The sequence below is a fragment of the Neomonachus schauinslandi genome, chromosome 3 (genome assembly GCF_002201575.2).
Source record: "Neomonachus schauinslandi chromosome 3, ASM220157v2, whole genome shotgun sequence".
Classification (NCBI taxonomy): domain Eukaryota; kingdom Metazoa; phylum Chordata; class Mammalia; order Carnivora; family Phocidae; genus Neomonachus; species Neomonachus schauinslandi.
Genome location: NC_058405.1, coordinates 95,239,008 through 95,253,218, shown reverse-complemented (window position 1 = coordinate 95,253,218; position 14,211 = coordinate 95,239,008).

Below are 14,211 nucleotides of genomic sequence, written 5' to 3'. Positions count from 1 at the left end.
TTATGAACTGCTATCCTCTGGGAAAATTTAATCTATGTGTAGGCAACGGTCTGATTAATTAAACTTAGAAAAAGTAGTTTTTCTTTCTATTCCTCTCTTTACTTCTGGCCCAAATATTCCAGCTGCTTTTTTGCTGGAATTTCCCACACAATTGCTTCTCCATTTTATTTGATTGAAGAGGCCTGATCAGCAGGAATTACTACTTTACCCATTTCCTCCATGTGAAAAAACATTGACTGTTTTGGTTAAAGCTTTCTGGTTAAGAATAGTAAGACCTCACTCAACCTGATGGTAGGAAAAAAGGAGAAATTGACTTGGAGCCTGGAAAACACCCAGGAAATAAAGCTGTGTCTCTGTCTTTTACGGATGTATTATCTTTCATTCCTGTTTCTTCATGGACATTTCATTGATCCTTTTCTCAGCCAAATGCTTTCTCCTGTTTCTCCATATAAATACCTTCTCAGGGCGCCTGGGTGGCTCAGTTGGTTAAGCGACTGCCTTCGGCTCAGGTCATGATCCTGGAGTCCCGGGATCGAGTCCCGCATCGGGCTCCTTGCTCAGCAGGGAGTCTGCTTCTCCCTCTGACCCTGCCCCCTCTCATGCTCTCTCTCTCTATCTCATTCTCTCTCAAATAAATAAATAAAATCTTTAAAAAAAATAAATACCTTCTCAGTTTGAATATTAACAGAAACTAGTTACATGCCGTATTTCAATCCCAGTTTTAAATGCTTGAGACAAAGAAACTAATTATCCCAAATGGTCAGCTATCCACCTTAATCAGCTGTAATAATAGGATGACCATGGTCATGGATGACCCTAGATGGCAGGGTTGATCCTGGTCAAGTCTGAAAGCACATTATGCATACTTCGTAGGGTAGACCTAACTGAAATAGCTGCCTATCACACAAAACAGTACTCTCATCCAACAGAATTGGTAGTTTATCTGTAGCTTAGCACTAAAAATTAGAGGAAAACAAATCTCCCCCCCTTTTTTTTTAAAGCCAGTGCTGTAGACTGTCCCACTATGTTCTACCAAATAACATAATTTGATAACCAGCAATAAAACAGTTAAAAAATAAGGCACAATCTCAGTACTTCTTCAATATCTCATTTGTATGTACAGTCTAGAACTCTCAAGGGAGGCTCTTTTTTTCTTCCTCTTAAACTAAGTTAAAAAAATTATTTGAATATAGTTGTCACATAATGTTACATTAGTTTCAGGTGTACAACATAGTGATTCAACTTCTCTATACCTTATGCTATGCTTTACCACAAGTGTAGCTACCATCTGTCACCATACAACACTATGACAGTATCACTGACTATATTCCCTATGCTGCGCCTTTTATTCCCATGACTTATTCATTCCATAACTGGAAGTCTGTACTTCCCATTCTCCTATACCCATTTTGCCCATCCCTGCACCCCCCACACTCTGGCAACCATCAGTTCCGTTTGTTCCCTGTATTTATAGTTCTGCTTCTACTTTTTGTTTGATAAACTAACATTTATTGATCTCTAGCAATAAAACCAAACACTGTTCTATTCACTTTACTTGTAATCAACACATTTAATTCTCATAGAAATCTGGGTTAGTTATAATTTTATACCATTTATGGATGAGAAAACAAAGGCACAGAAAGGCTAAGTAATTTATGCAAATCATACAGCTTGCAAGGGGGAGCCAGGATTCAAATTGAGGCTGGCTTTGGAGCTCAAACTAGCACCACTGCCTGTATTAGTTTCCATCTACCTGTATTAGTCATCTTCAATTTTTTATCATCTTAGACATCACTAATGCTAATTCAATATGTAAAGTGTGTGTAATAGAATTCTAACTCATCTCCTTTAACCATTCACTAAGTTAAATATACTTTCCATGTCTTAGCAAAACAGAGTGACTAATATGTCTGTATTTCATTTTTTGGTCTCTATTGTGTTTATTTGTGCTCTGATCTTTGTTATTTCTTTCCTTGTGCCAACTTTGGGCTAATGTTTTCTTTTCTGTTTCTGTGAGGTATAGAGTTAGATTGTTTGAGATCTTTCTTTGTCCTTAATGTCGCTATTTATTGCTATAAACTTCTCTCTTAGAACTGCTTTTGCTGCATACATAAGTTTTGGTATATTGTATTTCCATTTTTATTTGTCCCAAAATATTTTTTGGGTTTCCTTTTTATTTCTTCTTTGATCCTTTGGTTATTCAGGAGTCTGTATTTTTTTGGGGGAGGGGGTTTGTTTTTTTACTTTCGACATATTGTGAGTTTTCCTCCTATTACTGATTTATAGTTTCATGCTATTTGATTAAAAAATACTTTTGTTTTTAATTTATTTTTTAAATTTTTATTTAAATTCCAGTTAACATACAGTATAATATTGGTTTCAGGTGTACAATATAGTGATTAAAAAAGATATTTGATATGATGTCAGTCTTTTTAAATTTGTTAAGATTTGTTTTGTGGCCTGCCACATGAGCTTTCTAGAAAATTTTCTGTTTGCACTTAAGGATGTATATTCTGCTTCTATGGAATAGAATGTTCTCAATGTCTCTTAGGTCCATCTGATCTAAGGTGTAGTTCAACTCCAGTGTTTTCCTATTGATATTTTGTCTGGATAATCTATCCATTGTTGAAAGTGGGGTTTGGAAGTCCTCTATTATTATTGTATTGCTGTCTCTTTCTCTCTTTAGTTAATTTTTGACTTATTTAGGGGTCCTGATTGGATACATATATATTTACAATTGTAAATAAAGATATATCTACATTTATCTTTACAATATGGCTTTTCTTGTCTTTTTGTAGATTTTGATTTAATGTCTATTTTGTCTGATATCAGTGTAGCCACCCCTGCTCTCTTTTGGTTTCTACTTGCATGGTTTGTATCTTTTTCCATTCTATCACTTTAGTTTCTGTGTGTCCTTAAAGCTAAAGTGAGTTTCTCATAGGCAGCATGTATATGTAGCATAAGGTTGGTCTTTTTTTTTTTTTTTTTTTATCTACCTGGTCACTGTATGTTTCAACTGCAGAACTTAACCATTTACATGTAAAACAATTATTGATAGGTAAAAACTTACTATTGCCATTTTTTGGGCGCCTGGGTGGCTCAGATGGTTAAGCGTCTGCCTTCGGCTCAGGTCATGATCTCAGGGTCCTGGGATCGAGTTCCGCATCGGGCTCCCTGCTCCTTGGGAGCCTGCTTCTCCCTCTGCCTCTCTCTCTCTCTCATGAATAAATAAATAAAATCTTTAAAAAAAAAAAAAGAACTTACTATTGCCATTTTTAAAAATTCATTTGCAGTTCTTTTGTTCCTTTGTTCCTCTCTTGCTGTCTTTCTTTTGATTTGATCATTTTTGGAGTCATATGCTTTGATTCCTTTCTTCTTCTCTCTCTTTTTTTTTTAAAGATTTTATTTATTTATTTGAGAGAGAGAATGAGATAGAGAGCATGAGAGGGGGGAGGGTCAGAGAGAGAGGCAGACTCCCTGCTGAGCAGGGAGCCCGACGTGGGACTCAGTCCCGGGACTCCAGGATCATGACCTGAGCCGAAGGCAGTCGCTTAACCAACTGAGCCACCCAGGCGCCCTTTCTTCTTCTCTTTTGTGTATCTACTATAGGTTTTTGCTTTGTGGTTATGAAGCTTACAAAAAACATCTTAACATTCTAATAGTCTGTTTTAAACTGTTAACTTAGTTTTAATGGCATACAAAAACTACATTTTTGCCCCCCAATATTTTGTTTTTGATATCACAATTTATAGATTTTTATATTGTGTAACCATTAACAAAGTACTGTAGCTATAGTTATTTTAAATCATTTTGTCTTTTTGTCTTTCTAGTAGAGTTAAAAGTAATTTATATGGTATCATTACAATATTAGAGTTTTTTGAATTTAGATATATATCTACCTGTACCATTGAGTAATATACTTTCATATGTTTTCATGTTACTAACTAGCATGCAGTTGTAGGCTTCTTACAGATATTCTTTATCAGGGTGAGGACTTTCCCTTTAATTCCTTTTTCTGAGAATTTCTGAGAATATCATAAACGGGTATTGGATTTTTAAATTGTTTTTCTCTGTTAATTAACATAAGTGTAAGACTTTTTTTTTAGCTTTCTTGATATCGTAGATTATATTGTGTGATTTTGAAATGTTTAACCAACCTTGAAATCTGAAATAATCTTACTTGATCGTGGTATATAATTACTTATGAACATTTTGGATTTTGTTTGCTAATATTCTGTATTAGCAGGTATTTTGCATCTAGATTCATGAGAATTATTGGTCTATAGTCTATATGCTGTGGATCGCAGAGGGGGATTGCCTTTGTTTATATTTGGTACCAGGGTAATAACAGGCAAATAAAATGATTTGGGCGTTGTTCCCTCGTCTTCTGTTTTTTGGAAGAGGTTGTATAAATTTAGTTCATTTTTCTTTAAATGTTTGGTAGAATTCTCTGACAAAGACATGTGCATGGAGATTTATGTTTTGGGAACTTTTTAATTATGAATTTAATTTCTCTGATGGATATAGGGCCCTTTAGATAGTTTATTTCATTTTGTATGAGTCTTGGTCGTTTGTGGTTTTTGAGGAATTGATCCATTTCTTCTAACCTGTCGAATTTATGAGTGCAAAGTTGTGTTCAAGTATTCCCCTCTTACCTTTTTAAGGGCTTCAGGATCTCTAGTGATATTCTCCATTTTATCCTGATAGTTGCAATTTTTGTCTTTTCTCTTTTTAGATCTGTCAGTCTTGTTAGAAATTTATCAATTTTACTGATTCATTTCAAAGGACCAGCTTTTTGTTTTATTGATTTTCTATGTTGTTTTACTATTTTGAATTTTGTTTTCTTTTGTTCTTTATTAATTCCTTCCTTCTGCTGGTTTTGAATTTATTTTTCTTTTTGTAGGGTCTTTGTTGTAGGGAATAAGGTTATTCATTTGATGACTTTCCTTGTTTCTAATGTAAGCATTTATTTCTATAAATTTATTTCTCATCACTCCTTTAGATGTGTACTCTATGTTTTGCTATGCCTCTCTTTTCTTTCAGTTTTTGTTTTTTAAATTTCGTCTGAGACCCATGGATTATTTATTTATTTATTTATTTATTTATTTTTTATTTTAAAGATTTTATTTATTTATTCATGAGAGACAGAGAGAGAGAGAGGCAGAGGGAGAAGCAGGCTCCCAAGGAGCAGGGAGCCCGATGTGGGACTCGATCCCAGGACCCTGGGATCATGACCTGAGCCGAAGGCAGACACTTAACCATCTGAGCCACCCATGTGCCCTCCATGAATTATTTAGAAATGTGTTTTTTATTTTTATTTTTTAAAGATTTTATTTATTCATTTGAGACACAGAGATATATATATAGAGAGAGCATGAGCAGGGGGAGAGGGAGAAGCAGGTTCCCCGCTGAGCCAGGAGCCTGATGTGGGGCTCAATTCACCGGGATCATGACCTGAGACACTTAACCATCTGAGCCACTCAGGCGCCCCTAGAAATGTGTTTTTTAAAGAAATTCCTACATTCTTATATTTTCCTGTTCTCATTATTTTATTGATTTCTGGCTTGATTCTGTTTTGGCCAGAGAACACACTATGTAAGACTTAAATTCTTTTGAATTTGTCAAAGTCTTTTTATGACCTAGGATATAGTCTATCTTGGTGAATATACCATGGGTGCTTGAAAAAATGTGTATTCTGCTGTTGTTGGTTAGTGTGTTTTTATACATGTCAATTAGTCTGTTTGTTGACTGTGTTGTTCAGATCTATATTCCTGCCTATTTTCTAATAGTTCTCTCATTTGCTAAGAGGTGAATATTGAAGTCCCCAATTGTAATCATGCTTATTTTTCATTATAGCATTATCAGTCATCATTTCATGTATTTTGAGTCTCCATTGTTGGGTATTTAACATTTAGGATTGTTATATTCTCTTGGTGGGGTGGATTACTCCATTTATCTTACAGAATGTATCTTTTTGTCTCTAGTAATGCCCCCCACCTTGGAGATTACTTGATCTGGTATTGATATGGCTCCCCCTGCCTTTTTTGATTAATGTTTGCATGTATCTCTCTTTCCATTCTTTTACATTCAGTCTACCTATGTCTTTGAATTTGAAGTGACTTACTTTAAGTCATACTAAATGTGAGAGTTGTCCTCTTTCCCTCAGTTTATTGGCGTGATACCCAGAGACTTCTGATAGGGACAAAAGGGTATAGATCTGCTTTCCCTGCCCCTCTCTTCTAAGCACAACAGAAAACCCTAATAAGACTAGACTAGTAAATTATGTTATGTTTTGTTTATCAACCCTGCCAGTCTTTGTCTTTTAATTGGTATATTTAGAAAAATTACATTTGGGGTAATTATTGATATAGTACAGTATAAGTCTGGTACTTGATTATTTGTTTCTTCTAGTTCTTCCTCTGTTTTCGCTTTTCTTGCCTTTTCTGGGCTACTTATATTGTCTAAATCATGTGAATATTAACTGTTTTTAGGGGTGTATCTTTGTATAATTTTTGTGGTGGCTCCCATGTATATTAAAATATACATATATGACTTATACTAGTCCTCTGGTAGCGACACTTTGAAGGAAGTATGGAAATGACATTTCTACTTAGGTCCTTTTATGTACTTACCTTTTAAATATCATTATCTCGGATATCAGATATTTTGTTTCAATCATCAAGTATAATTTATAAAGTCATAAGAGATAGGATAGTCTATTGTATACATGCATATCTCTGTTCTTCTGTTCTTCCTTCTTCCTTCCTGATGTCGTAAGATTCCTTTCATTATCATTTTCTTTCTTTTTGAAGAACTTCCATTAGCCAGTTTTTAAGGACAAGTCTCTGCTAATGACAAAACTCTTTTTTGTTTTCATTCTTTGGAGAATGCTGGTTTTTTCCCCCTTCATAACTGAAATATAGTTTTACCAGTTATAGAATTTGTGACAGTTTTTTTTCTTTCAGCACTTAAAAAATATCAGTTTACTTTCTCCTGGCTTCCATGATTTTATATGTGAAACCCATTGTCATTTAAATTTGTGTTCTTCTGTGGGCAATGTGTTGCTTGTCTCTGGTTGCTTTCAAGATTTTTCTTTAAGTTTTCAAAAGTTTAGGTATAATGTATGTTGACAAAGATTTCTTTTAGTTTATCTTGATTAGTGTTTACTGATCTCCTGGGATTTATAGGTTATGTCTTTCACCAAATTTGAAGATTTTTCTATTATTTCTTCAAATCAATCAGCCCCAGTGTCTTTTATGTATCATGAAAATGTGAACATTGGACCTTTTGTTTTTATACCACAAGTCCTTGAGGCTCTGCCCATTTTTTTTTTCCCCCAGTCTCTATTCTCTCTGATAATCAGATTGGGTGAATCCTATTGGTTTCATTTTCAAGCTAATTGAATCTATCTTTTGTTACCTCTATTATTGAGGCTATCCAGTGAGTTTCTTTCTATATTATATTTTTCAGTTCTAAAATTACTATTTGGTTCTTTTTTAAAAAATAACTTCTACTTCATTGCAGAAATTTCATATTTTTTATTTGTTTAAAAAGAATTGTAATTGTTTCAACATTTTTATTATGGATATTTAAAAAATCTTGTTAGATAATCCCAATATTTGATTCACCTTGGTGTTCATATCAGTTGATTGTCTTTTCATATTGAAATTGTGATTTTCTTAGTTTTTGGTATAAGAGGTTTTTGTTGTTGTTGTTATGTTTTGTTTTTGTTGTTGTTTTAATTTACCCTGGGCATTTTATCTATTATGTTAGGAGACTGGATATTATATAAGTCTTTTATTTTAGCAGTATTCACCTGTTTAGGTTTAACATGTGGGTGTTGGTTAGTTTTATGGGCTGTGTTTCCAATGTCAGTTTAATTTTCAGAGCCTTGATAGTGTTACTTTGGTCTGTTTGGTTAATCTACTGTCACTGGGGTTCCCACTAATTCCTACTGGCTTCCCCAGGTCTGGCAGCAGGATATCTCTCAGTGAAGGAGCAAGGGTGGTAGGATTCATCCACTGTCCACCCCTCTTCTCACCTGTACTCTTCTGATGTCTCTGGAAGGGGAAGGAGAGTCTCCGACCCACAGACAAAGATGCTTCCCAACCCAGGTCATTCTTTCCAGCTAATTCTCTCCTACCTGCTCCATTTGTCCTCTTTTTATATCAGTATCTCTTAGAGGAAAAGGAGAAGTCTCATGCCCAGCAAGGGAGAGTGCCTCCACTGGTAGCTTACTTCTGGCAGGGATCTCAAATAACTCTCCTTGTAGGCAGTGTTGTCCAGCTCACCTGATGTTGTTAGAAGGACTCCCTCCTATCTGGGGGAAGAATGAACTACTTTTTGTTGCTACATCAAACATGAGTACATGCTAGGTCTGAGTGGACTTCCTCTGTTGGGTGGGAAGAAGCCAGGTGCCTATCACTGTGCTATTCCTCTCATTCTGGGATCCCAAACCAGATCGCATTCTTCTTACCATCTCTCAGAATTTTTTTTTGTAGTTTCTTGAGTCATTTACAGGGTTTTCAGTTGTGCTTAGCAGAGTGGGGCTGGGAAAGCAGATCTACATCCTTTTACCCTATCAGAAGTCTTTGGGTATCATTCTTTTTTAAAAAAAAATTTTTATTGTTATGTTAATCACCATACATTACATCATTAGTTTTTGATGTAGTGTTCCATGATTCATTGTTTGTGTATAATACCCAGTGCTCCATGCAGAACGTGCCCTCTTTAATACACATCACCAGGCTAACCCATCCTCCCACCCTCCTCTCCTCTAGAACCCTCAGTTTGTTTTTCAGAGTCCATTGTCTCTCATGGTTCGTCTCCCCCTCCGATTTCCCCCCCTTCATTCTTCCCCTCCTGCTATCTTCTTTTTTATTGGGGCTTCATCTGGGTATCATTGTAATAAACTCTGAGGGAAACAGGACAAATCTCACATTCAGTGTGAGTGAGTGCAATGTAAAGAAGTTTGTAGTATCAAGCTTTTCTGTGCCAGGAGAAACTTTTTTTTTTTAAAGATTTTATTTATTTCTTTGACAAAGAGAGACACAGTGAGGGAACACACAGAGGGGGAGTGGGAGAGGGACAAGCAGGCTTCCCGTGGACCAGGGAGCCCAATGTGGGGCTTGATCCCAGGATTCTGGGATCATGACCTGAGCTGAAGGCAGACGCTTAATGACTGAGCCACCCAGGCCCCCCCCCAGGAGAAACTTTTTTATATTTTGTGTATGGTAGAATATTCTTCCTGAGATACATTTATTAAATTTTCCACCTATTGAAAGCCTAGTATGGTTTTAAAATGGCTCTGATTTCAAGATTTCCATATATCATGATGATGTGGGCTCTGGTGTTTATACCTTCACATAGAAGAGAAATTTGTGTTGTTACTCTGCCCAAGGAATGCGGTTGCCTTCATGCCAGAACTTAAGGACTTTCATTGATACAGAAGAGTAATGAAACTGGAATAAAAGAAAAGTGATGGGGTGACTTTTAATTAATAATTGCACATGCGGTAAGATATTAGAGAAGGAAAATGAAGCCATACCAACACTCCTAACTTGGAGGGTGGAAACCAGCCAAAGGACAGGCGAACAGAAGAAGGAAATGCATGCGATAAGGGAGCTGCTGGATACAGTACCTCTGGTAGTAAGGCTTTAGGTCAGAGTACCAATCACCAGTTTTTCATGTGGTAAATTTTCATCAGGGCAAGCAGTGAAAAATATCTCCACAACTGTTAGCATAGTTAGGACCTCAATAAACAAGCTTGACTTAAGAAGAACTCTTTGGGTTCGTGGAAAGCCAGCTTGTTAAGAGAAAGTCCTTACCTTGAAAAATCAGAACATTTGTTTATCTAAAATAGTTTCTCTATAGAACCAAGAAAATAATTAGGCTATTTCTGATTTGTATACTCATACATACAACAAAGCATATACAAAATTGATTGTGTAGTCATGAAGAAGCAATAGAATGGGATTTCTAGGAATGAATAAAGGTTATAAATATGATTGCTAAGTAAAATGAAGAACAGCTTGTGGTTTTGGGTGCAATTGTAAATGGGATCGAGTCCTTAATTTCTCTTTCTGGATAAAGAAGATGTGTTATATATATACAATGGAATATTATGCAGCCATCAAAAGGAATGAGATCTTGCCATTTGCAATGACGTGGATGGAACTGCAGGGTATTATGTTGAGCGAAATAAGTCAAACAGAGAAAGACATGTATCATATGACCTCACTGATATGAGGAATTCTTAATCGCAGGAAACAAACTGAGGGTTGCTGGAGTGGGGGGTGGGGTGGGAGGGATGGGGTGACTGGGTGATAGACATTAGGGAGGGTATGTGCTCTGGTAAGCGCTGTGAATTGTGCAAGACTATTGAATCTCAGATCTGTACCTCTGAAACAAATAATGCAATATATGTTAAGAAAAAAAAAAAGAAGAAGAAGAAGGTAGCAGGAGGGGAAGAATGAAGGGGGGGAAATCGGAGGGGGAGACGAACCATGAGAGATGATGGACTCTGAAAAACAAACTGAGGGTTCTAGAGGGGAGGGGGGTGGGAGGATGGGTTAGCCTGGTGATGGGTATTGAGGAGGGCACATTGTGCATGGAGCATTGGGTGTTATGCACAAACAATGAATCATGGAACACTACATCTAAAACTAATGATGTAATGTATGGGAATTAACATAAGAATAAAAAATTAAAAAAAAAAATGAAGAACAGCTTGGATACTGCAGAACATCAAATAATGACTATAGATTCTGGATTCTGAAGGCCTAAGGTGCATTTATTTGCTCCAAACACTCACATGTTGATTGACGTGGAAGGAAGAAAGGCAGGCAGAAGTGGAGGGAGACATGAAGAGGAGAGGCAGAGAGACAGAGACAGATATAATTCTGGTATAGATCTTAACAGGTTGGGAGAAGTTTTGTTTTGTTTGTTATGTTCTTTTCTTTTTCACCTTCTACAAAATGGGATAACCCTAACAGTTCGTTGAATTAGGGCAGTGCAATTACTTGAAAGTACAAGAGTGGGAAGAGGACATGCCAGGATCAGTATATATAGGAGGAGATCCAGAAGGAAGGCTACAGGGAAAGGAGATTATTCACTGAAATAATAAAGGAGAAGGATTTTTTGTCAGTCAGGGTCTAATCAGGAAAAGAGGATTCACTTTCAGAGTTGTTTCAGCTTACTGCAGGAGTTGGTTGTACCTGTGATGGAGGAATTAAGGAGCCAAATGGACAGCGAGTTCACACTAGTAACAGACTAGCGACATCAGGAAACACCTGCTCTCAGGCAGAGAGACAGGGGGAGAAGATGATTTATCAGAGCCCACATAGCATATAGTAGAAGCTGGAATCATTGCAAGCCTGCCTGGTAGGAGGTGGAGAAACTGAGGAAAGGCAGCCACTGAAAGAGAAAATGCCTGAATCCGAATAGTATCTCGGAGCAAAGAATGGCAACATGGGCTGTGTTTAGCATTGGCTAAGTGATGAAAGGATTCAAGGATGCTAATGAGGGTGCTGTTAAAAAGTTGTCATCATTTATTCAGACTGCATAGAGAGTTGGGTGACTTAAAAAAAAATGAAAGAAAAGGAAAAAGGAAGGGGCGCCTGGGTGGCTCAGTCGTTAAGCGTCTGCCTTCAGCTCAGGTCATGATCCCAGGGTCCTGGGATGGAGCCCCGCATCGAGCTCCCTGCTCAGCAGGAAACCTGCTTCTCCCTCTCCCACTCCCCCTGCTTGTGTTCCCTCTCTCCCTGTGTCTCTCTCTGTCAAATAAATAAATAAAATCTTTGAAAAAAAAGAAAAAGGAAAAGAAAAGGAAAGAGAAAAAAAAAACAGTTAATGTGTCTGTCACATCAAATGTGACTTTGGGTATAGTTCATTGGAGTGGCTTAGATAGGAATCAGATTGTTAGAGGTTCAGGTAGATATAGGTTGCAACGTATAGGCTGCAGATGACCACCAGTTGATCTAGAAATTAGAAATGAATGCAAGAAGAGAATAACAGAGTAATTGGGAGTAGTTATAAGAAAGTGAGTTATTTTTTTTCAGTATAGTAAAGGTTGTGCCTATATTCAGAAAATTAAAGGAAATGGTAAATTTCCATTGACAGGTAATTAAGGGAACTATACATAATTTTGTTTAAAAAGTAATTTCAGTCACCTGTCTACACACCCTCTATTTCTTTTTAAGATTTTATTTATTTGAGAAAGAGAGAGATAGAGAGAGCCTGAACGGGGAGGTCGGGGAGAAGGAGAAGCAGGCTCCCCACTGAGCAGGGATCATGACCCCAGCTGAAGGCAAGCGCCCAACTGACTGAGCTACCCAGGTGCATCACGCCCTCTATTTTGATTCAGCTGATTTTAAATGCTAACATCGAATGAGTAGTATTGAAATCAAGACATTTATAAGACCTTATAGAAATTTTGCAGGTATAACCTTGGTAGCTGTATCTCCAAACATCCTAGCTAGAACATCATGGTAATCCCTGGGAACATTTCCAAGCACAGTCTTCCAATAGCAGTTTTGAAAACTGGGAAACAAGATTCTATACTCACAATGAGGGCAATGTGTTGTCAAAGAGGATAAAAGCAAATGATGTACAGGTGACTTTAGCGTAGACAACCATGTACTTACATCTGGGAAATAGTCCAAGGGACAAGTCCTGAAGAGACACATAGCACTGGCAGTGGACTGGGTAGATAATCATGCAAGCTTAGTGAGTCTATACCACTTACAATTTACAGCAACTCAAGGGAGAAAACTATAACAAGGAAACCACTGCAATAATTGAGTCATAATTATTAGCATTTTAGAGAGAACATTAAAATTAAACTCAGTGTACTGTATGTCTTCTCTTTAAAAATGGGACACCCTGTGGAGGGAAAGAACTCTGAGTAAAAAGTCATCCCGATTATAATGAAAACAAAGTAGTATTGGAAACCTGGAGGTCAGGTGAGGTGTGGTAAGGTCATCTTGCTTCAATATTTTGACATAATTTTAGAAGACTTGCCTATTTCTTGTCTAGAAACTCACAGCATTTGGAAAGAGGGGGTCATATTTAAATTTCTCAGGATGCATTCTGTATTAGTCGGCTTAGGCTGCCGTAACAGAATGCCATAGCCTGGTGGCTTAAACAGCAAATGTTTATTTCTCACAGTTCTGGAGGCTGGAAGTCCAAGATCAAGATGCCAGTCAATCTGGTTTCTGGTGAGAGCTTTCTTCCTGACTCACTGATGGGGCCTTCTCACTGTGTCCTTCCTCACATGTCAGAGACAGAGGCAGACAGAGAGAGGCAGAGAGAGACGGGGAGAGAGAGAGGGAGACCTTCTTAAAAGGTCACCAATCCTATCAGATTAGGAGTCCACCCTTATGAATCCACTTAACCTAATTACAACCTAAAAGCCCTGTCTCCATATTGGGTGTTACAGCTTCAATATACCAATTTTGGGGTCACACAGTTAATCCCATGGCACATTCTAATAGTTTATTTGAGTCAAAGTCTTTAGCGTGGCTTATGGAAATTGGGTTGGAAAACAATGTGTACCTCTGTTATTCAGTTGGAAAGTTGTTTTCTGATCTCATTTATCTGTTGCACCACCAAGCTTTTTCTTAGCATAATTTGTTTCATATGTGGGGACTGGTCCCGGGCCAATTCTCTGACATTTCTGTCCACTCTGTTTAAGCGTCCTAAGCACTTGCTATTTCTTTTTTTTTTTTTTTTAAGATTTTTATTTATTCATTTGAGACACAGAGATACAGAGAGAGAGAGAGAGAGCATGAGCAGGGGGAGAGGCAGAGGGAGAAGGAGAAGCAGGCTCCCCACTGAGCAGAGAGCCAGATGTGGGGCTCGATCCCAGGACCCTGGGATTGTGACCTGAGCCGAAGGCAGACGCTTAACCATCTGAGCCACCCAGGCGCCCCAGCACTTGCTATTTCTTGAAATGCTAAATATAGTCTCTTACTGGGGCCTTTATATGCAGTGCTTCCTCTGCCCGCTTACATACTACTTCTGTGCTTGGCTTCTTCTCTTCAGTCAGGTCTCTGCTCAAATGTTGCCTCCTTCAGTTTTTTAGGTACTTATTGTATACTTTCATCAATAGATTGTAAATTTAGTGAGTAGACACACTGTTTTTTTACTGTTTTTTGTACAGTAAGTACTAAATAAATGTTTGTTGAATGAATAAATGAATCTTGAACCAAG